Raw genomic sequence first — 22493 nt, 5'->3', positions numbered from 1 at the left:
ACATCAGCAAGAGACCTAGGACCTTGCTGAAGGGAGTTAGTCAGGCAATGTGTCTCAAAGACTTGTCAGTATTGGAGGCACCGCTCCCACCCCTTCCTGTTTGCATTCCGTGAAGTCGGATTTCAGCAAAGGGGATGGAAATTAAATAAAGGTGCGTCGGAGAACACATAATTAGTCCTTAAATCATCAGATCTCCAATTCATGAAATTTCATCAAAAATTTAGCTAGAAATCAAAAATAGCCTCTGGGGCAATCCAAGTTTCCGCTCAAGAATTTAATGTTAGCATATTCAAGTAATTATTACTTATAATGCGCTTTTGTGTCAGACTGAGAATATTAGTTTTTCCACCTGTGGAAGACACTAATTCACAGAAACGTGTTCGTGCAGGCCTGTGTCCACGTGAAGTTCACGTCCAGGTCCTCAAGGCATCCTGTCCTTCTGGTAGTTGTTTCTTGCCATTGTTCTCATTGGCAAATGCATCCCTGTACTATAGGCAATCTTGAGATCCTTTTTTAAAAAAGAGGATAAAGAGCCTTCCTGTAAAGACAAAGGATACCGTGGGTGGGAAATCAGAAGTAACCTTGAGGGAGGCACATATTTCAAGCTGTAGCAATTTTAGGGGAAAGTAACATTGTATCACAGCTTACATATGTGCTGATTTAACCCCCGTTGGGGGGAAAAACAGTAGAAAAAGAAAGTGATCAATAATATACTGACAATGAAGGTTCTATGGAAAAGAAAGTACTTTTTAAAAAAAGGCTCAAAAAATCCTTCAGAACAGTTGTAGCTAGATGTTCTTAGACTCTTCCTAGCTGAAATGTATGAGGAAATCATCTGGCTTAGAATCAGTCCACCACCTCGATATCACTATGGTTTGACAAATATTCCCCAAAGGCTCCTATGTTAAAGGCTTGTTTGCCAGCCTATGGAGGACTCTGCCAGGATGGAATAGAACACTCACTACATGGAGGAGGCCAAGTCCAGGGCCATGCCCTTAAAGGGAAGCTGGGACCCTGACTCCAACATCAGAAGGTCCTCCAGAACCACCACAAGCTCTATGCCACAGACTCATACATGCCAGCTCTCAGCGCCTATGTGGAGGGCAGCCCTAGGAAGAAGTATCAGAATACAAATTGTCAGAATGCAGGGCTGGGGATTTAGCTCAGGGGCAGGCGTGAGTTTGATCCCTGGTACCGATAAAAAGGAAAAAGACAAAAAAAAACAACAACAACAACAAGAACAACAACAAAAAACTAATTGTCAGAATGCAAGTGTGTGATATTCCTGGTGGATGTGAATCTATATCTCAATATATCATGAATGTATTTAATAAAATATTTCATAATTATTACTAATGAGATTTTACATCAGAGCTTTTGCTAGATGTAATTTTATAAAAAACCAAAACTTCAATTTTATGCTTATTAGCCTTCCTTAACACTCAAGGAAAATTCTATGATGCCAGCCTCCAAAGGAGATTCTTGGGCAACATGAGGAGCTGTGACCCACAATTTGGAACCATTATGCCATAAAACAGAAGCAATTTGCGAAAGCTACCACGCAACTCATAAAGTGATAATGCATTTTCACATAATGTTAGAAAACATTCTGAATCTCTGGACTCTACCATTTAATGTAAACTAATCTCCGAAGGATTTCCCACAGCCATATCAAATAGGCACTATGTTGAGTGCTGTAAAATGCACCGCTTTTCAATTTTGGAAGCTTCCTTCTTTGCTTTGGAGCCTGAGCTCTTCACAGAGACATGGACGCATACCCAGAGTACTGAAAGACAGATGATAAAGCTGATGGATTAGGAGAAAAATTTACTGTTTGAAAAGTAGAAACACAAATATAACCACCAACAAGATCTGCTCTGTTGCTGGTCAAGGAGAAAAGCCATGTGCATCTCTCAACTCAGGTGATCTTGAAAGGTTCTTTAGAGCAGCATTCCTGAGAGTGACCACCGCACACTAGGACCAGTCAGTTATGGGCAGAGATACCATTCTAGTTATTTTAGGCAAAAAGAGGCTTAATTCAGGGAATCATTGGAATAGCTAGAAAGATGTACTCAAGGCTGAGATTTAGAAATATTTTTCAAAATAAGTATGAAGCCAATAGCAAATGCTGGAGGGGATATGGGGGAAAGGAACTCTTCTCCATTGGTGGGAGTGCAGACTGGTGCAACCACTGTGGGAATCAGTATGGAGATTCCTCAAAAAACTAGGATTGGAGGTCCCATTCAACCCAGCTATTCCCCTTCTGGGTATTTTTCCAAAAGAATTAAAAACATCATACCACTGTGATATATATGCACCCATGATTATAGCAGCACAGTTTATAATAGCCAGATCTTGGAAACAACCTAAATGCCCATCGACTGAGGAATGGATAAAAAGATTTGGTATTTGTATATAATGGAATGTCATTCAGCCATAAAGAATGAACTGAACATTTTATAGGTAAATGAATGCACCTTGAAAGCATACTTATTAGTAAAATAAATATGGCATACATGCATAATCATCATATTATTTCATTAGTATGATATGGAAAAAAACACTTGTATTTTGTCCCAGAGAGAATGACTTCAGGCAAGCAATGACTCAGACCATACTTACCTTCCCTTTAACCCACTGTGAGCCATTTTGAGTTGACTTTTGGATGTTTTAAGAAATTTTTGATGTGCTGTAAGGTTCGGGTGTTTGAATGTGGATATCCAGTTGTTCCAGTATATTTGTTGAGGGTACAATCCTTTCTCCACTATTTGCTTTTGCATCCTTGCCAGAAATCAAATGTCTGTTATGTGGGCGTCTATTTTGGGACTTTATAATGGTACTTTGTTTCTCTATGTTGATATTAATGCCATTTTGTCATAATTGGTAAGTTGTGGGATTGGGGAGCATTGGAGTTCTAATTTTGTTCTTTATCAAAGTTGTTTAGAGTATTCTGAGTCTTTTTTATTTTTACAAAAATATAAGAATCAAAATGTTAATCTATATGAAAAATGATGTTGACAGTTTGATAAGGGATTGTGTTTTCCGGTCTTTATATTTCCTTCTATTAGATTTTTGTTTCATTCTGTCTTTTATTTTTAATTTTTACAGCCATCCAGATACACACTAATGATTTATGCTGTTTATAAATTAAAGGACATTGTCTCAGTGAGATTTATTCGTGTTACTTAGACTCATCAGACAATCAAAGCTTTCCCCTGCTCTTCTGTTTCCTGTCCGCTCCACTCTTCAATCATTGCTTCAACTAATCACCATTTCCTAGATACTGAATTTGACTCATAACTATTGAAAAGAAAATGTAAAATCTCCACCTGTACTTATTTTCATTCCATTGCAACCCTGCCAAGAAAACTTAAAGTCTCCTCTCAAAACAGAGCTCATACCCTAGTTAGTCCAAAATCATCTACGCACAGAGAGACACAAACAGGTCATTCTTCGCAAGTTTAGTTTCATAGACAGAAAGTCTCAGCAGTAGTGAAGGGCCTTATACTTAGAAGGACCTTGCACTTGTTTAATGTTCTTTTGTTAGAAAAAAAAAAGTCTCTGCAGGACTGGCCTGCTAAGGGAAGTGGTACCTCACTTACAGTCAGAGAACTGGGACTCTGAATGCTGCTACAGCAACCACAGGCCCCAGGATTATACAACTTCAGTTGAGATTTAGGAATCAAGAAATCCCCTCTGCAACCGTGGTTGCCCTGCCCTGGCATAAACACAGAGACTAGAAGTTGTTTCTAGGACTCTTGGCTCTAAAGTCATCCTGCAACTGCTACATCTGGACTGGCTACAGAGGGTACTCCTTTCCATTGCCTCTTCCCTGAATTAAATCTGGACTAAAACTTGTACTAGTTCAACTAAACTAAAGAAGCCTACAGCTCATTAGAAATCACAGTAGGAAATGCAGTTTCGTCTTCCTTAACCTGAGAGCTGTTAGTGTGCAAATATATTAGAACATCTAAGATGTAGAGTACACAATCTCTCCTGAGATTGTTAATGATCACCCATCAGACTGTGTTTTCAGTGAGCAATTTGTAGAACTGGAACTAAAACCTGGGCTTCAATTTGCCAACTCCATACACACACTGTCCCTTTATACAAGATAATATTGTTTCCTATTCAGGATTTTACCACAGCTGTCTTACTGTAATTTAATCATACTCATAAATGATATTCAATATGGAGCTACATTAAAAGACAATGTTTGCTTTTCAATAAAGTTAGGATTTCATGATGACTGTAGGGCATTTTAAAGCATTTTAAAATGAAAGACTGGGAGAAAGTCGTCAGGACAAAATGCCCTCAGAAATAATCGCCTGTACTTTTCCTAAACATTGGAAATAATAACTCTACGAGCATTAAAAATAATGACGGGGGCTGGGACAATAATCTCAGCAGTAGGGCTCAGGCTTGGAATGCATGAGGCCCTGTGTTCAAGCATCATCACCACCGATAATAAGAGGACTAAGAGGGAAACTGCCCCATTATTCCTGTTTGAATGCCTTGCTGTGCACAGGCCATTTTCTCTCCAGGAAATTCTCACAGAATGACCCCACATCCTGTGGACACCATTCCAGGACACTGTGAAGTGTGATAATGTGGCCAGGGAGCCCTTCAGCACAGCACCTAATGACTTTCCCAGGCAGGTTGTGCTGTCCTGAAACAGGGCCCTGGAGGAAACCTGAAGGCACCTTCTTTGCCTCAAATTCTTTTCAGCATCCCTTTACAAATATGGCCAAGTGTGAGCCAAGTCCTTGGCCCTGCCAATGTAAAGGCACTTTGGTTCCCTTGGGCAGAAATTGCCAACCCTAATGGGTTCCAGATGTTGCATGGTTGAGTTCCTGCTCAGCCAGCCTGCAGCTTGCCCTGGCATTTCAAAGGGATACTACCAGGCCTGTGTCACCCCCCATGTACAAGGCTGAAGCTGTCTTTGAACATGTGGCCTTGCCCAATTGATGTGTATTACCTCCAGGGGAAAGGAAATGGCTTCCTTCCGGTGGCATGGCCTGGCCAGAGAACTAGGGAGCTCAGGTTGCCTGGATTACTTGGGAGACCAGCACAGGAAAGCAGCTTCGGATCTGCTCAATTAAGGTGCGAATTTCAGCAATGTGAGCAAAGCTCAAAGGCACCTAAGAGAGGACAAATTTTTCATCTGCAAATCTTTGTAGCTCTTGGGGACTTTTACACTCCAATACATTATGAGGTGAAAATCCAGTGGACGTTAGAGCTGAACAAAGAAACGATCAGTGTTTGATCTTCATTTCACAGAAAGAGGTTTGTGCACGGAGGAGGGACCCAAGTCCAGAATCCCATGTGGGACCTCACTTTGGAACTCACTTTGTTGCCACAAAGAGCAGTCACCCCTGCTGATGGAGCAACACTTGGATGCTTTAGCCCATTGTCTGGCTTAGAAAAAATGGTGGGAGTTCTTAGAAAACTGAGATGTTTACATCTTTTATACTAAAAACAGAATGTTTACTCAGTTTACTAAATCATTTTAAGCTTCTATATGAAAAACATGTATGCTACCAAATTTCAATAAAATGGCCTTAGGGTAAAGGGGTCTTATCTGAAAGTCTCAAATTGTTAATCCGTATACCCTATTTACAGAAGTTTAGATTGGATCTATGTATTGCTTTTGAAAAGAGACAATCTAGCCAACATCTAGAAATTGAGAGGGCTTTTGTTTTGTTTTGAAATTAAACAGCAGAGGTTTGTTTTAAACCAGAATATCCGACTACACCCTTCTCAGAAATGGACTCTCGAATTTTTGAATTGTTGATGGCTAAAGGAACAGTTCTCTGGGAATCAAGGTTCCCCAGTGCCCTCTGATGCCTACTCAGCTCATCAGCAGCTTCTGGCATGTATCCTGGCACTTGAACCATGTTTCTGTGTATTACAAATTTACAGCTCTTGGCTTAAGGTTATCTGTGTCACCAAATTAATACAAACCTGCCAGGGCTAAGGAGTTTGGCATACAAAAGTTGATGATGGGCAGATGCGGTTAAGAACAATAGAATATTTACTAAATGGGTACATGACACGTCAACATTTTATAACCAAGTATTTAAGACAGAGGTTGCCAGGGATGAGACATGTGGCATAACACAAGGGTTCCCTAGTGGGAAACCATGGGAATCACTGTTCTCAATTCTTCTTTCTTACACCTGAATTAAAAAGTTTTTCCTCAAAGCCCTGCTTTTAAAATAACAATGAAATATGATAAAGTGATTGGTAGGAATTCACAGAAAGTATTGTTCCCAGTTAAATACATTTATAAGTGTTTGTAAATGGTTACCTTAAGGCAACAATGCCTTCATCTAAAGATTACCTATAAAGGAAGGGACCTCAGGCACTGGGCAAAAGTATTTGAGAATAATTATGAACCAGTGGTTGGTAGGTGCCTGTTCCTCGTACCATCCTGTTATGATCTGGGTCATAAATGCCCTCCAAGACTCCTGTGCTAAGGCTTGGTTGCCAGCCTGTGGCCCTATTGGGAGGTGGTAGGACATTCAGTGGGTGGGTCCAAGTGGAAGGAAGTTAGGTCACTGGAGGAATGACCTTGAAAAGGATCTTGGGCCCTCTCTCTCTTTATTTCAAATGGTGGCTGCCAGGAGGTGAGTAGTTCCCTCCGTGATGATGAGCACCTGCCTTTGTTATTTTTCATTGCTGAGACAAAACACCTGGCACCCAAAGTTAAAGGAAGAAAGGTTTACTTAGCTCGTGGTTTGTAGAGGTTTCAGTCTACAATTGGCTGGCTCAAAGGTAGGGCTGTACATGGCAGAGGGGCAACTATTCATGGTGATGGAAGATAGCAAAATGACAAGAGAGGAGAGGAGATCAAACCTCTTTCTGTCCCTTATATTGCATTCAGGCTACCTACCCTGGGGCAGGTGTAGTTCTCATACCCTAATCTCAGCGTTAGACCATGACTCAATCACAAACTCTAGATTCAGCCACCTCCGAAAAGCCCATCCTCCATGACCTGCATGAGGCTTTGGAGGGATATCCAGACACAAACCATAACAGCACCCATTTCATCAGAGGCCCAAAGCAATACAGCCAAGACACCATGAACTAAAACCTCTTAGACTATAAGTAAAATCAAACCTTCCTGCCTTTAACTTGTTTACTTCAGAAATGTTGTCACATGATATAAAAGTGACTAATGGACAACCCTTACCTTACCTTGGTCCACTTCAAGTCCTGAACCAAACAGTCTCAAGAATCTAGTGATGATTACAATTCTCTTTCAAATCCAGCTGGTCCTTGCATGATTTGAGGAATTCAGAAAAACCAAGCTTAGGGTCCTCTTCTTTGCCTGACATATGAAGTACTTGTCACCCCCAGGGCTATCTCTGTATAGATGATCTTACTTTACACCGCCCAACTTGGCCAGAAAATACAGTAGTTTAGCTGCTACCACACCAGGGGATGAGCCCTTAAGTAATATCTAGTTGTCCCTAAGCTTGCCTGTTCCTCTGTGTTGCTCAGTCTTTTTCCTCGGAACTGGAGCTCTTCTACTTCCAGAACATGAATAACCTATACACCTGCCTTTCATCTGGATGCTTGTTAATAAATCCCATTTCAAACTGGAAGCCCCTAGAACTGTACTTTTGACTATGCTGTTTCTTTGAACAATGCTTCCTCCTAAAATGTGGCTCTGCCAGATTATTCTCCTTCCCTTCCATCTAAAGTCTCAAACCATGCATCCATCTCTAATTCCTATTTTTGGGAACTACCCATAATGCCTGCACTGAAGGAAAACCAAAATATTGCTTCTGTGTTATTCAAATGACCACAGAAAGAAGGCATCAGATGTTTGCTTGACCTGTTTTATTGGCTGTGAAGTGGTGCTCTTGGATTTCATGCTGCTTCCAACTAAGGACTGTTCCAAAGTGCCTAGAACACATCCTGCAAGTTTCAGATATTTCTGTACCATATGTTTTATATTTCTTTTTTCTAGATTCTCTCAGCTTAGCTTGTCTGCTTCCATGGTTAACCTGTCATGAATAGATTGAGAAAGGACAGTTACTTAACAGAGAATTACGAAAGCTATTTGAAAAATCTTTTAATCATCATTTGGCACCCCACAAAATGCTCCAACTCACAGCCACAGTTAATGTTCATTCCATCCTTTACAGTTCTCAAACACAGCAGAGTTTATTCATTCATATAAATGGAAATACGCTGTGGAATAATAAAGAAATAAACAGTAAGTAATACATTGCTAAACATACACCTTTTGAAAGAAGCATTAGCTTTTTTTTTTCATAAAAGGAATGAAATTTAATTCCTTTTCTGACATTTATTTTTGGCATGCCATGGGCATATCATTTAGCTCGCTGGTCTTTATTCTTGCTTGGAAAATGGGGAGAAGGATGGAGAGGAGCACATTAAGCTAACTCTAAAGTCTTGTGAAACAACTTCCAGAATTATGAGAATCATAGCACTAAAGAAAGCATCTTGGAGAAGAATTACAGTAATAGCAGCTTTGCTGGAAACAATGCAGAGACCCGGAGCATCCACTCCATGGTCTTCACAGTGGTCCTGTCAGATAGAACCGTCAGCTTTAGCCGCAACAGCCTGTGCTGTGGACACATTTGAGTTTTAGTTTTAATTTTTAGGATTCTTCTCATTACAAGTTACAAAACAAAATCATCAAACAGAGAGTAGGTATGAACATTTATTAAAAAGCAGGGCGATCCCCACTGAAGTATTTCCCATTTGAATCTCCAAAGCGAGAGGGAACCTTTGGGGGGGCAATGTCTCCCTTACTGTAGCTATTTTTAAATTTAAACATTCACTATGTGTTTTGATCATCCCTTGTTTATAGCTGCTCCTTAATGGTGTCTTTTTAGGATGCCTACCACCAAGTTTGCCTGAGACTGAGGGGATTCCTGGGATAGAACTTTCAGAGCTCATCCAGGAGAGTCTCAGGCAAACCAGCACCGCTGCAGTCCATGTTTGCCCCAGAGGGCAGCTTACCAGTTAGCTTCACAAATTCAGCCCCTGTAGCTCCTTGGAACTAATGCACCGAGTCCTTCTAAAACCATGTCTGGGAGGTTTGGAGAATCTAACGGAACCTGCTCAGACTGTAGTTTGTTTCCCTAGCACTACATTTTCATCATGTCCAATCAACTTTGATGACAGGCAGACACATTACCTACCCACAATTCTGTGTACCAAGTTCTCTAGGAAAGGAGTAGGGACAATGCTGGGCATTTGTAGTTTACATGTATGGCCTAGCACATCTTTCAGATGTCCCCAGCAAGGGTGGTCTGACTGGGATCAGGCGGGGAAAAGGATGAGGAGCATGGTGTAATTGTTGGGTTTCCTCAGTATGCTCTCTCTCCTTTCTTCTCCTTTCACTTGCTTATGTCTCCTAGAGTACTGCTGGTCCTCATTCTGCTGGCTTTGATAATGTACAGAAGGTACTTATACGCTTCTAATGAAAGGAGAAGTCTATGGATCCTTTGGAGACACTCAAGACTTTTTCACGACAATTCTGGGCTCAAAACTAATTTTCAAACTATTTTGTTTCATTGTGTGGACATTTGCACTCACGGTGTAGAAGCAGTGCTCATAAAACTGCTGATGCCTTAGAATGAACACGACATGGCACCAAAACTGTGTAAGTAGTCATTTCATTCTTTAGAAACATATGGTAATACTAAAATAGACAACAAATGGGTGTGAGTACATAGTACTTTTCTATACTATCTCTGAATTTTTCTGTAAATATAAAATGGTCTTTAAAATGAAGTTTATTTAAAGTTTCACTGAAGAATGTCTTGATAGCACAGTGAAAAGTAGCAGTCTTATTAAATCTCGACCTTTGATCACATACCTTTCTAATATTTTTTATGGTGAATTGGAAAGCACTCACAAGGCTCTTTTACTCCTTCGAGAAACAGATGGTTATCTCCAGGCAGTGTACTTGCACATTTGAAATGTGAGCGCAACTAGCCACTTTTCTTCAGGTAGCTCCATTTATACTAGAAAGAATAGTGAAACATTGTGATTTCTGTCCAACATCAGTATTTTAGTGGATATTTTTTCAAAAATTAATGAACTGATTAGCATATAAGAAGACATTCACATATTAAGAAAATGCAAATTAAGGTGATTAAATGAAACAGTTAAACCTGGAAATGAATAAAAATCCCCCCCCCTTGAGGAAAAGTGATGTATTCATACCAAGGAATACTACTCAGCAATAATGAGAAACAAGTTACTGGAACATAAAACAGCTTAGATATATCTCAGAGGCATTATGAGAAATGAAGAGTCATGCTTAAAGGGTCCCATACTGCATGACTGCATTTATGGAACATTCTAGAAATAAAACTATGCAGATGGAAATCAAGTTAATGTTTGTTAGAGGTTAGGATATGAAGGGAGAGATGTGGGTTTAACAATAAAAGGATCCACAAAGGAAATCTTCATAGTAAAAAGATTGTATCTTTTGGTTGTGGTTACACAATTCTACACATGTGATGAAAGAATACAAAGCTATGTACTCCTTCAACCACTTGATATTATAATTATGAAAGATGCAACCTCTGAGGTAAAGGGTATCTCTTGTACTAATTTTGTAACTTCCTATGAAACTAAAATTATTTCAAAATAAGAATTTAATTAAAATTTAAAAGGTTTAAAAAATTAACAAATGGATCCTGTTACTTCAAGGAAAACAAGGTAGAGTATTTGTTGCCAAGGATAAAATCTGAGCACTCAAGAAAACAAAATTAGTACTTTGGAAATCTTTTATCAGTCACTAAGCATAAAACTTTCTAAAACCTACGGATTTTTTACTTCATGAGAAAGTGGAAGAATTAATGAATGTGGTTTTCTTTTTGAAATGTATGCAGAAATGAGTATCTATTTGGATTATTTTCATAACTAAGCCAAAGTTTTCATATGACCACTACACAATGTTTCAAAATGATTCACAAGTAGCACTTGCATTTAAGGTACAATGATACACCAATGGTTTTTAAATGGACAGAGAATAAAATTCACTGTTACAATTTCAGATTTGACATTGCAACTAACCTTTAAGGAATAAAAGGTTAGTTGAGTTTTGATGATCCAAGTAGAATATCTGGAAAGCTTATGAAAATGCTCCTCCTTTATCCAGCTACATATTTATATGAGACTCAATATTTCAACTAAAAATACATATTATAATAGATTGAATAAAGAAGCAGATCTGAGAATGCAGCTGTCTTCTATTAGTCCAGACATTGGAAGTAATTTGCAAAAACGTAAAACAATGGATTTTTAAGTTTTGGAAAATGTAGTTATTTGTCTTAAAACTGTAATTTATGTTAATATGTAATCAGTTTCTTCTGTTATGAAAGATGCTATTAATTTAACATTTTTTACATTCTCAGTTTTAATTTCAAATAGAGTTAATATTAGCTTTACAACCCACATAAATAAAATGAGCCAATAAATTTTCATGCATAATTACAGTACTATGCAGTTACAGTTTCAAAAGGATAGGAGAAAAGTTACAATAAAAATATATTTGTGCTGTCTTTAATGTTTACCTGCATAGTAAATTTTATCTTGAGTGGTGTCCTTCATTTTAGCCCATGGGACTCCCTTTAGTAATTCTTCTAAGATAGCTATCCTAAAAACAAACTCTCTCAATTACGGTCCATCTGGAATAATTTAATTCTTCTTTATTTTTGTGACATATACAATTCTTGCCAAACTTTGTTTTTCTATCATGTTTTTAATATGTCATTACACTCCTGGCCTCTGTGTTTCTTGAAATCAGCTGGTTAGTCTTCTTGAGTATTGCCTGTATGTGGGAGGAATTGCTTCTCTCTCGTTGTTAATATTATCTGATCTGTTGCCTTTGATAGTTTATGATGCAGGTATCTTTGAATTTATCTTACTTGTAATTCATAGCACTTCTTAAAGGTGTGAATCAAATTTTTTATTCAAGTTTGTGGAGTTTTCAGCCATTCTTTATTAACAAATTATTTCTGTCTCTTTCCTCTCCTTTTGGGACCCTTGTTATAGTTATGATAGTATGCTTGATGGTGTCCCACAGGTTTCTGAGACTTTCAAGAACCATAATGGATCATTGAACACAGCTGTTTGCAGTCTCTCTGTTTGAATGTCCACTTTGTAATCTTTGATACTGTGATTTGAGCAACTATTTCTAAGATGATAATATGTAATCTATTAACAGGTGATTTCTTACTGTTTTTTTTTTTTTTTTGGTATTTCTGTATTACGTGTACCCTTACACCACTTTGTTTTGTTTTGTGTTTTTCTCTTTTTCCTTTTAAATAAAATTTTAAAAAAAGAACCATTCTTTATCTTTCTCTTCCTCATATCAGTGTCAATTTCACGAACTGCAAATTTATAGATTCTTTTTGTTCCTGTTCAGATCTGCTTCTAAGATCCTCTAGTGAATTTTTTATTTCAGTCATTGTATTTTTCAACTCCAGAGTTTCTATTTGCTTTATTTCTATAATTCTGTTTTTTGTGGATATTCCTTATTTGATGATACATCATTGTCATATTTTATTTTGACTTTATAATTACTTTAAAATAATTTATTCAAAATAAATCTGATATATTGGCTTTTGCAGCAGCAGCAGTTTCTACAGTGTGGATGTTGTTACTATATATAACTCATACTTTCTTATTTGTAAATTTCTTTGTTGTTATTGAAACTGGAGATTCACATGGTATGGCACTTTGGAAATCAGATTCTCCCCTCCCATGTTTTGTTGCTGTTTCTGCTACTGCTTGTTATATTAATTTGTCTAGTGATTTTCAGGAGCTATTTCTCTAAACTCTGTGTATTTTTCATGTGTGGACACTGAAGACTTTACTTAGTAGCACTGTGATCAGACACCTAGAACCTTAAACACCTAGAACCAGTACCTCCTAGTCTTTGCTATGTGCATGTGGAGCACATTGTTAATGCTGTTAGCTAGTTGACAACTCTGTGTTAGTCCTTAGTTCCTTTTCTTGTACCAGGTATTTAACTCAGGACCTCACATTTGCCTGGCAGGTGCTGCACCACTAAGCAATATCCTCAGCCACTATCCCTTACTTCCTGTTTTCACAGACATCACTCAGTCACATAGGGAAGTCTAGGAGTTTCTCATGTCTCTTCTGCACACGAGGCATAGCCTCAAATATGTACATGGTCTCTTAGATTTCCAGGAATATAGTAGAATTTTTAGAACCTGGTTTTGAATATTCCATTTCTCAGCTTTTCTTTTTAAGCTTCCTAGTTATTTGTCTCAACAAATCAAGATATTGAAATACTCAGTAAAGACTTCTCTTCCCACAAGCTTCGAACACTGAATTCAATGAGACAGCCCTATTAAATATAACCTTCCAAGACTGACCAAATAGTGACCTTTCTTCAGAGATAAGGCCTACGCTGCCCCCTGCATTATCAGAAATGCAAGCTGTTATTTTTCAAGGCTGCTGCGGAACTGAGTAACAGGGGAAGGGATAAGTTTAAAATACAAAAACTCATTGTTTTACTGAGATACTCCATTTCTATTTTTCTTACTATATACTCCCTAGGATGCTTATGAGTCTTTGGTTAATTTGGAGGTTTCTGAACAAGTTGGTTCTCAAAAATTTTGCCGGTTTTTTCTTGCCCTTTCATGCAGTGGTGAACTCTCTGAGGTCTTGCTTTCCCATTTTCACTGACACCACTATGTAATTACATTTTGAATATTTGGTAATTTTTTCTTTATGGTGAGTTATTTTTTCTCAAATTATTAAAACAAGAGAGTTACCCTTTTTTTGGAAGACATGATTTGAACCCTCTTGTTTTGTGTGTCTGTTTTACCCATTTCCCTCATGCCTCCTTCATCCTACTATAGTCCACAAATCACTGAGTCCTCACTACACAGAGTTGTTGATTTTGTACCTGGTTTGTGATAATCAGGTCCTGTTCATATTTGGTTTATATTTGGAGAAAGTTCTCCAGGGACATAGATGAGGCAGATTACAGCTGCCATATTTTTGGAAGACTTCAATAAAACACAATGCCACAGAAGTTCACATATAAGGCATAGTGAGCAACGTGAGTATGACTTCCAAAAAACTTTATTTTAAGCAAATGATGAATTTTACTGCTCAATGTAGGATCATAATTTCACAAGCATGGATGGGTTTGCCATCCTGGCCTTCAGTTTGTATTGTATGCAGAATATTCTGAGGCCCTGCCAGCAGTCCTGACTACTGAAGAAAGGAGCAGGTATTTACCATGTATGGTCTGTACTGATTGAGAAGGAAGCTCCATCACGTGCATTACATGGCTAAAACTCCTAAACTTCTATTTTAAGACTTGCCTTCTTCTTTTCACTCCATCCAGCATGTGCTTAAACATCTGTCCCTATTCTTTCTCCTGGCTGACCTGCTCAATTGTTCTTTATCTCTTTTTCTAATCCTGTTTCCATCCAAATGCACCTGCTTTCCTCCATCCCTACCGAGCCACTGGTGAGCTTGCATGCAGCAAATGAGAGGTCCCAGAATGCTTCTTGGTGTCTCAGAAGGTTCTGCATGAGTGGGCTAGAGTATGCACGGAGCGTCAGCAAAGTAGGTATTTTGCATCATGAAGCATCTATCTCAACATGTCATCACTGAACAAGCCCTTGAGGAATCTGGAGCTACACCAACTCACACAGAGAGTATTTTCTGGGAGTGGTGGTGCACACCTGTAAGTCCAGCACCCCAGAGGCTGAGGCTGAAGGATTGCCATCAGTTCAATGCAGCCGGTGCTAGAAATCAAGACCCTGTCTCAAAACACAAAAACAATATTTTATCTTCTTCCTTGGAGTCCAATTCCTAATACTCTTAACTCTCCTCCTTGCTTGGTTAATGTACTCTGAATGCATCTTCTGTGTTTGTCTGCCAACTGTTTTCAGAATTGGCCCATTAAAGAGTAAAAGGAGGAGCTGCAGGTTGAGGGGCCTGAACTGCAGTTCTCTTCCATATCTTAGGGGTGGTTACACTCAGAATTACTTTTCATGGCAAACCCACAATCTGCGCTTCAGGGTAAGCATGGGTTGACCTTGCACATAGGCTAACGTCTCCAAGACAATAAGGCACACCTTGAAGATGAACATTCTTCCTGCCTGTCCAAGGAGCTTCATCTCACAGACCCCTTTCCTATGGGACCTGTCACCCCTTTGAAGGAAAACAAGCTTGCGTTGTTTCCCCTTGGAGAGCATTCTGGGTTCCCTAGGAAGATATTGGCTTCCACAACTCCTCCTACCTTTCCCAACTGTTCCTGGTCACTCTTGGTGAGCACTAGGCATGGACAGAGCCATCAGAGTCCCTCCCCAACCCCGGCCCAGCCCTTCTGAAGGCTGCATCCCAAGCACATTTTGAAAGGTGTGTGCAGACTGCTGATAATTTAAAACAAGGACCTTGGTGGATCAGAATTCCCACTCTGACTACCAAGGCTACAGTGTAGCAGCTGAAACAATGGAGGCAGGTGCCTGTCACCTAGAAACCAAGCAGATAGTGTGTTTTCTGTAAAACACATTCAATTGATTATTTTCTGGAATGTTACCCTGCAGGCTTTCAATCACAGGTGAACTATAAATCCTTTTATTAACCTTTGGTGCAAATCAACACCTCTTGCCTGACAAGTCTATCTTAAACACTCTTTGTTCTTGCTTACCACACAGAGGAACTCAGACAATGTAGCGCCCTTACAACTCACATTTAAGTAATAAACCTCATTTATTGCTAACTAGAATTTAACAGACACCTGGAATGAAAGTGAAAGAGGTGATTAACTTCCCACCTTTTGTTATGCACTTGGAACACCCTTTGGAATGAATACCTGTTCGGGCACTCAGCGGATCAAAGTGTCTCTCTCTGGTACCCAGGCAATGACACGACTGTTAAACATGGCATGTAAGCAGCATCTGCAGAGAGGCCCTTGCTTCTCCTGCTGCACACCCAGGTGGGCAGAGAGGAAATCTAGCAGGAGTGGCCCCAAGTCCACCCCTCTCAGGCAGGTGTGCTGTCTTGAGGTGGGCCACAGCAAACCTAGTGACCTAGTATAAATTCCCCCACTATGATGCTCTCTGCTTCTGTCCATGAACAGTGGAGGCTCCATTCCCAAGGAGCAGAAATGAGGGCTCCACATCTACTATGTACCACACAGGCAGTTTTATAAAACCCAGATGGCACACTCCTGGCTGAGCCAAGTGCGGCCATGACAGCCGAGCCTCCTGTGCCCACCTGGCACACATGGCAGATGCAGTATTTACTAAATAAATGACCCATGGACCATATTTACAAGCATGTCCTGGATTTTCTCTTCTCCTCAATGTATGGCTGCTTCTTCTCACCCAAAATCAGGATGCCCTCACTATTGAACGCAAATTTGCATGCTGGCCTGCCAGGAAAAGCATAGTTCAGAAGAAAAATCTGTTGCCAATTGAAAGATATAAAGTTTTCCTCTGGGTATAATGTGTTTGTTCGAAGTAAGTAGTTGATAAACTGCTTGCAGTAAGGAGTAAACTCCCAGCAGTACTGTGTCCAAGGCAGAAGGGGTGCAGACTGGTGCTCTAAAGTGTGGGGCCAGGGGCAGAAGTAAGAAGTCAGCAAGGCCTCTGTGTGTGTGTGTGAGTGTGTGTGTGTGTGTGTGTGTGTGTGTGTGTGGCAAAAGTAGGTAGAAAGATACACCAGAACTCCAGAAATGGAGAGGCTCTGGAGAAGAGAATTGAGGATAAAGCTCTTCGTCGCAGCATGGGAGGGCAAACTTCCTCTCAGACGCTTCTAATACATAATGCCTTAGGGAAAACCTATCTTGTTAACTAATGCTTTAGTGTTAGGGCATTTAGTCATAGTCATAGAAATCATTATTTAAATTTTAAAAAAAATTTTTATCGTACTGGAGTTTGAACACAAGGCCTTTGCATGAATTACATTGATTTGCTATTGTTGGTTTGTTTAGACATAGCTTTTTGCTAAATTGCCTAATTTGGGGTTGAAATTTCAGACTTCCTGCATCAGGCTCCCAGAGTGCTGAGATTACAGGATTGTGCCACCACACTCAGCTGTGAAGGAATCTTGAAGAAGTGCTGAATTTTCTTCTCAATGAAGATAAAAGACTGCAGACACACTTGCCCAGCAGACGAGGGTCACCAAATATCCACACTATGTCCTCTCAAGAAAGATCTAATGGGGGCTGGGGATTTAGCTCAGCAGCATAAGCGCCTGCCTTGCAAGCAGGCAGTCGTGAGTTCGATGCCCGGTACCGATAAAAAGGAAAAAGAAAAAAAAAAAAAAAGAAAGAAAGATCTAATGGACAAAGTCACTGATTTAAAATTATCTGTCTTCTCATAAATGTGAACTTCCTTAAGTTTCTCTTTTTGGCAACATAAGGAGATCTGTTGAAAAACCAAAACCAACAGCAGTGTATGGCTAAGGACAGAAAGTCTACCTCAGCTAACTTCAAACTATTTAGGAAAATGGTTCACTTTAAATTTACACTTATCCAGGGAAGCTTGTATTTATGTACCACCCATCTAGGTCATGAAATGTCATGGCACTTGTCACTTCATCAATAGTAAACAGCCTTTTATTTCTCTATACCGTTGGTGGTGGAAACAGAGTCTGTCTGCACTTAATTATGTTAGTACCTTCAACTTGAAAGAATTGTAAAAGCTCCTCTGTAGAGATTGCAATATTTGAATCATTCACACTATCACATTATTTTGTTTAAAAATTAGGGTAGTTTAATTTAGTTCCACACACAGCATTAATGAAACACATACCTTTTTCAATAGCAAATTTCATTATTCTCTTTTTTAAAAATTTTATTTAAAGAGAAAAAAAGCAAAAACAGAATAAAGAGTAGTAATAATACAGAATTTCAAAAAAAAACACTAAGAAATCACTAGTTGATAAATTACATGCTGTCATCTTAGAAATAGTTGTTCAAGTTACAAAATTAAAGCATACAAAGTGGACAGTCAAACAGTAAGCTTGCAAACAGTTCCACTCAATGATCCAACAAAAACTTAGTAATGTGGTTATCTGCCTTACACACTTAAACATACATGCAGTTATATCCTTTAGAGCATTGTCTTTTCCTCTTTTTTACAATAGCAATGACACATTTTGGGTTTTATTACTCCTACAGTTCTTACTACTTTTTAGACTAGAGATACAATGTGATATTTATGATTCTCACTTATTTCACTTATGATGATGGTCTCACGTTGCCTCCATTTACCTATGAAGGCCCCAAGATCATCCTTTTTATAGCTCAGTAATATTCCACTGTATAAAAATTTCACATCTTAACTTCATGGCTTCTGGTTGCACTGGACCAGCGCAGCAGGTCATGAGCGGGCATGAAATGGCCTCCCCATTTCCAGCCATGCTTGGTGGACTCTGGAGTTCTAAGCAAGCGGTTGCCTTTGGTTCCAGAGGCTGGGTGGCCTAGGGTGAGTGTCCTCCACACCATCCCCTGACCCTAGCTAGCTTGGGCCCTCGCTGGGCCCTGGACAGGGAACTTCATGGCTTCCGGTTGCACTGGATCAGCTCGGCGGGTCTTGAGCCGGCCTGCCCGACCCCCAGTGCCCCTCTCTCAATCTGGGGAACTGAGCAGCCAGAGTCTCAGAAGCTGAGGGCATAGTAGAGGATTTCCAACAGACCCTGGGGAAGCCTTGGAATAACACTTGAAACACAAAAATATAAGAAAATGACAAAATGAAAGACCAAATTACAATCTCAAACTTCCAGTCCATCCCAAGAAACCTTAGGAGCCATGTACATAGAAGAAAATGTATGTCATACACCTGAAATATGAGACATAATAGCAACTGAAATAAAGAGGCAACTCTGGGAAGCTTTAAAGGAATTCAAACTAGAAATAATCTCCCAGGTAAAAGAAGAAATGATAAAATAAATGAAGGAGATGCTGAATATATCTAAAGAAAACACAGTTAAAAAGTTGGAGGAACTAAACAAAAAGATAGAATCCATAGATGAACAATATAAGAAACAAACAGAATACATAAAGCAGATGCAAAGAGATATACAGGAAATCAGAAATTCCATTGAAAGTTGTAAAAAGCACCTCAATAAAAGTGAAGACAGAATTTCAGACCTCAGAGACAAGATTGCAGCTAGTGAACAGGAAAGGAAAGATCTTTTTAAAAAACAAGGAATCAGGAAATAACAATTCAACAACTGCAAGATGATGCAAAGAAAAAAACATAAGGTTGATAGGGATAAATGAAAGAGAAGGGGACAACATAAAGAATGTCAAGAGGATATTTAGAGAAGTAGTAGCTGAAAATTTCCCAAACATGAGGTTGGAAACTGACATCAGGATCAGTGAAGAATATAGAACTCCAAATAGTCATAACCAAAATAAAACTACACACAGACATATAATAATCACCACCCCAGAAATCCAACATAAGAATAGAATATTAAAAGCTGTCAGAGAGAAAAGACAAGTCACCTGTAAAGGAAAATTTATCAGAATCACAGCAGGTTTCTCAGCACAAACAATAAAGTCAAAAGAGCACGGAGTGAGGTATTTCAGATCCTAAAGGAAAATGATTTCCAAACTAGACTGATGTACCCTGCAAAACTGCCCTTCAAAATTGATGGAGAAATAAGATACTTCCATGACAAAGAATAGCTGAAGAACTTCATGATCATCAAGCCAACCCTGCAAAGAATACTGAAAGACAGTTTAGATATACTTAGGAAAAAAACACTAAGCAAAGCAGACAATTAAAGAGAACAGAAAGATAAAGATGCAACAGCAGAAAGATAACATGTCAACAATAAAGCAACATATAACAGCTATAACCATTAATGTAAATGGTCTCAATGTACCAATTAAAAAACCAGACTGGCAGAACGGATCAAAAAACAAAATCCAACCATATGCTGTCTACAAGAAACCCATCTAATTCAAAAGGATACTCACAGACTGAAAGTCAAAGGATGGAAAACAATACTTCATGCAACAGGAACCCCCAAAAAGCAGGGGTGGCTATTCTGTTTGCAGACAATGTGAACTTCAAGCCAAGAATTATCAGAAGAGATAAAGAAGGTCACTACATACTGGTTAGGGGAAAACTTCAAGAGGAAGAGATAACAATCTTAAATATATATGCACCAAATTCCAGAGCACACAATTATATAAAACAAGTATTAACAGAAATGAAAAACCAAATTATCAGTAACACAATTATAACAGGAGACCTTAGCACACCATTGACACCAAGGGACAGATCTACCAGACAGAAAATCAGCAAAGAAATAACAGAACAGAATCACACCTGTGAACAAAATGGACTTGATAGACATATACAGAGTGTTCCCTCCAACATCAGAATACACATTCTTCTCAGCAGTACATGGGTCATTCTCTAAAATAGACCATATATTAGATCACAGAACATATTTAACTAAATGCAAAAGAGTTGAAATTTTCCCTTGCATGTTATCGGATCTTAGCACCATGAAATTAGAAATTAATGATAAAAATACTGCAAAAATCCCATAAACACATGGAAACTGAATTACACACTCTTGAGTAATCAGTGGGTCACGGAGAAAATTAAAGAAGAAGTTAAATAATACCTGCAAACAAAAATACAAATTCCAGTAAGTTTACCAGAATTTGTGGGATGCAATGAAAGCTGTCCTCAGAGGAAAATTTATTGCACTGAGTTCCCACATCAGGAAAACAGAACGAATACAAATAAATAACCTGATGTTACACCTCAAACATCTAGAAAAAAAGAGAAATTCAAGCCCAAAGCCAAAAGAAGAGAGGAAATTATAAAAATCAGAGCAGAAAACAATGCAACAGAGACTAAGAAAATAATCCAAAGAATCAATGAATCAAAGAGTCGGTTCTTTGAAAGAATAAATAAAATTGATAAGCCCCTAGCCAAACTTATTTTAAAAAAAGGGAAGAAAAAGCTCAAATTCATGCAAGAAAGAATGAAAAAGGCAATATCACTCAGAGTCTGCAGAACTACAGAAGATCATCAGCACCTATTTTGAAAACCTCTACTCTTAAAAGGTTTGATAACACAGAAGATATAGACAGATTCCTAGAAACATATGAAGTACCAAAGCTAGGTCAAGAAGATGTAAAACTGCTGACTAATCTAATTTCTATTAATGAAATTGAAAATGTAATTAAGTCCTAATCTACAAAGAAGAGCCCAGGCCCAGACGGATTCACTGCAGAATTCTACAAGATACAAAGAAGACTTAATGCCAACACTCCTCAAACTCTTCAATGAAATTGAAAGGGAAGCAATCCTTCCTAAGTCATTCCTGGAAGCAAATATTACTCTAGTACCAAAATCTGAGAAAGACCCAACTAAAAAAGAGAACTGCAGACCAGTCTCCCTAAAAAACATAGGTGAAAAAATCCTCAATAAAATATTGGCAAGTGGGATGCAGCAAATCATCAAGATTATACACCATGACCAAGTGGGATTCATCCCAGGCATGCAGGGATGGTTCAACATATGTAAATCAATAAATGTAATTCACCATATCAATAAAGCAACAAGTAAGAATCACATGATCATTTCTATAGATGCAGAAATAGCTTTTGATAAGGTTCAACATTAATTTATAAGAACTTTACAGAAAATTGGAATAGATGGTCTTTAACTCAATATAATAAAGGCCAACTATGACAATCCAACAGCCAGTATCATACTAAATGGCCAAAAATTGAAGGCCTTTACTTTAAAATCAGGCACAAGACAAGGATGTCCCTTAATACTGGCCAGAGCAATTAGACAAGAGAGAGAAATGAAAGGGGTAAAGAGAGGAAAAGAAAAAGTCAAATTATCGTTATTTGCAAATGACATGATACTCTACATAGAAGACCCCCTAAACTCCATTGAAAGACTCTTAGATATAATAAATAAATTCAGCAATGTAGCTAGACACAAAATCAATACACAAAAATCAATAGCATTCCTATACACTAACAACAAAATCACTGACAGAGAAATAAGAGAAGCCACACCCTTTCACTAGCAACCAAAAAAAAAATGAAATATTTAGGAATTACTCTCACGAAAGAAGTGAAAGACCTATACAGGGAAAATTATAATGCAATGAAAAAAGAAATTGAAGACAATCTCAGAAAATGGAAAGACATCCCTTGCTCATGGATAGAAAGAATTAATATTGTGAAAATGGCCATTCTCCCAAAACTGCTATACAGATTCAATGCAATCCCAATAAAAATACCATCAACATACCTCATAGATCTAGAGAAATCACTCCTAAAATTCATCTGGAGTGAGAAGAGATCTAGAATAGCAAAGACAGTTCTAAGCAGCAAAGGCAAGGCAGGAGGCATCACAATCTCTGACTTGAAGTTATACTACAAAGCAACTGTACTAAAATCAACATGGTACAGGAATCAAAACAGAGATGAAGATCAATGGAATAGA

Source organism: Cavia porcellus, unplaced genomic scaffold (assembly GCF_034190915.1).
Source record: "Cavia porcellus strain 051 isolate PalLab524CR breed Dunkin Hartley unplaced genomic scaffold, mCavPor4.1 scaffold_2, whole genome shotgun sequence".
In the NCBI taxonomy this organism is placed as follows: Eukaryota; Metazoa; Chordata; class Mammalia; order Rodentia; family Caviidae; genus Cavia; species Cavia porcellus.
Note: the sequence above shows the minus strand (reverse complement) of the source record.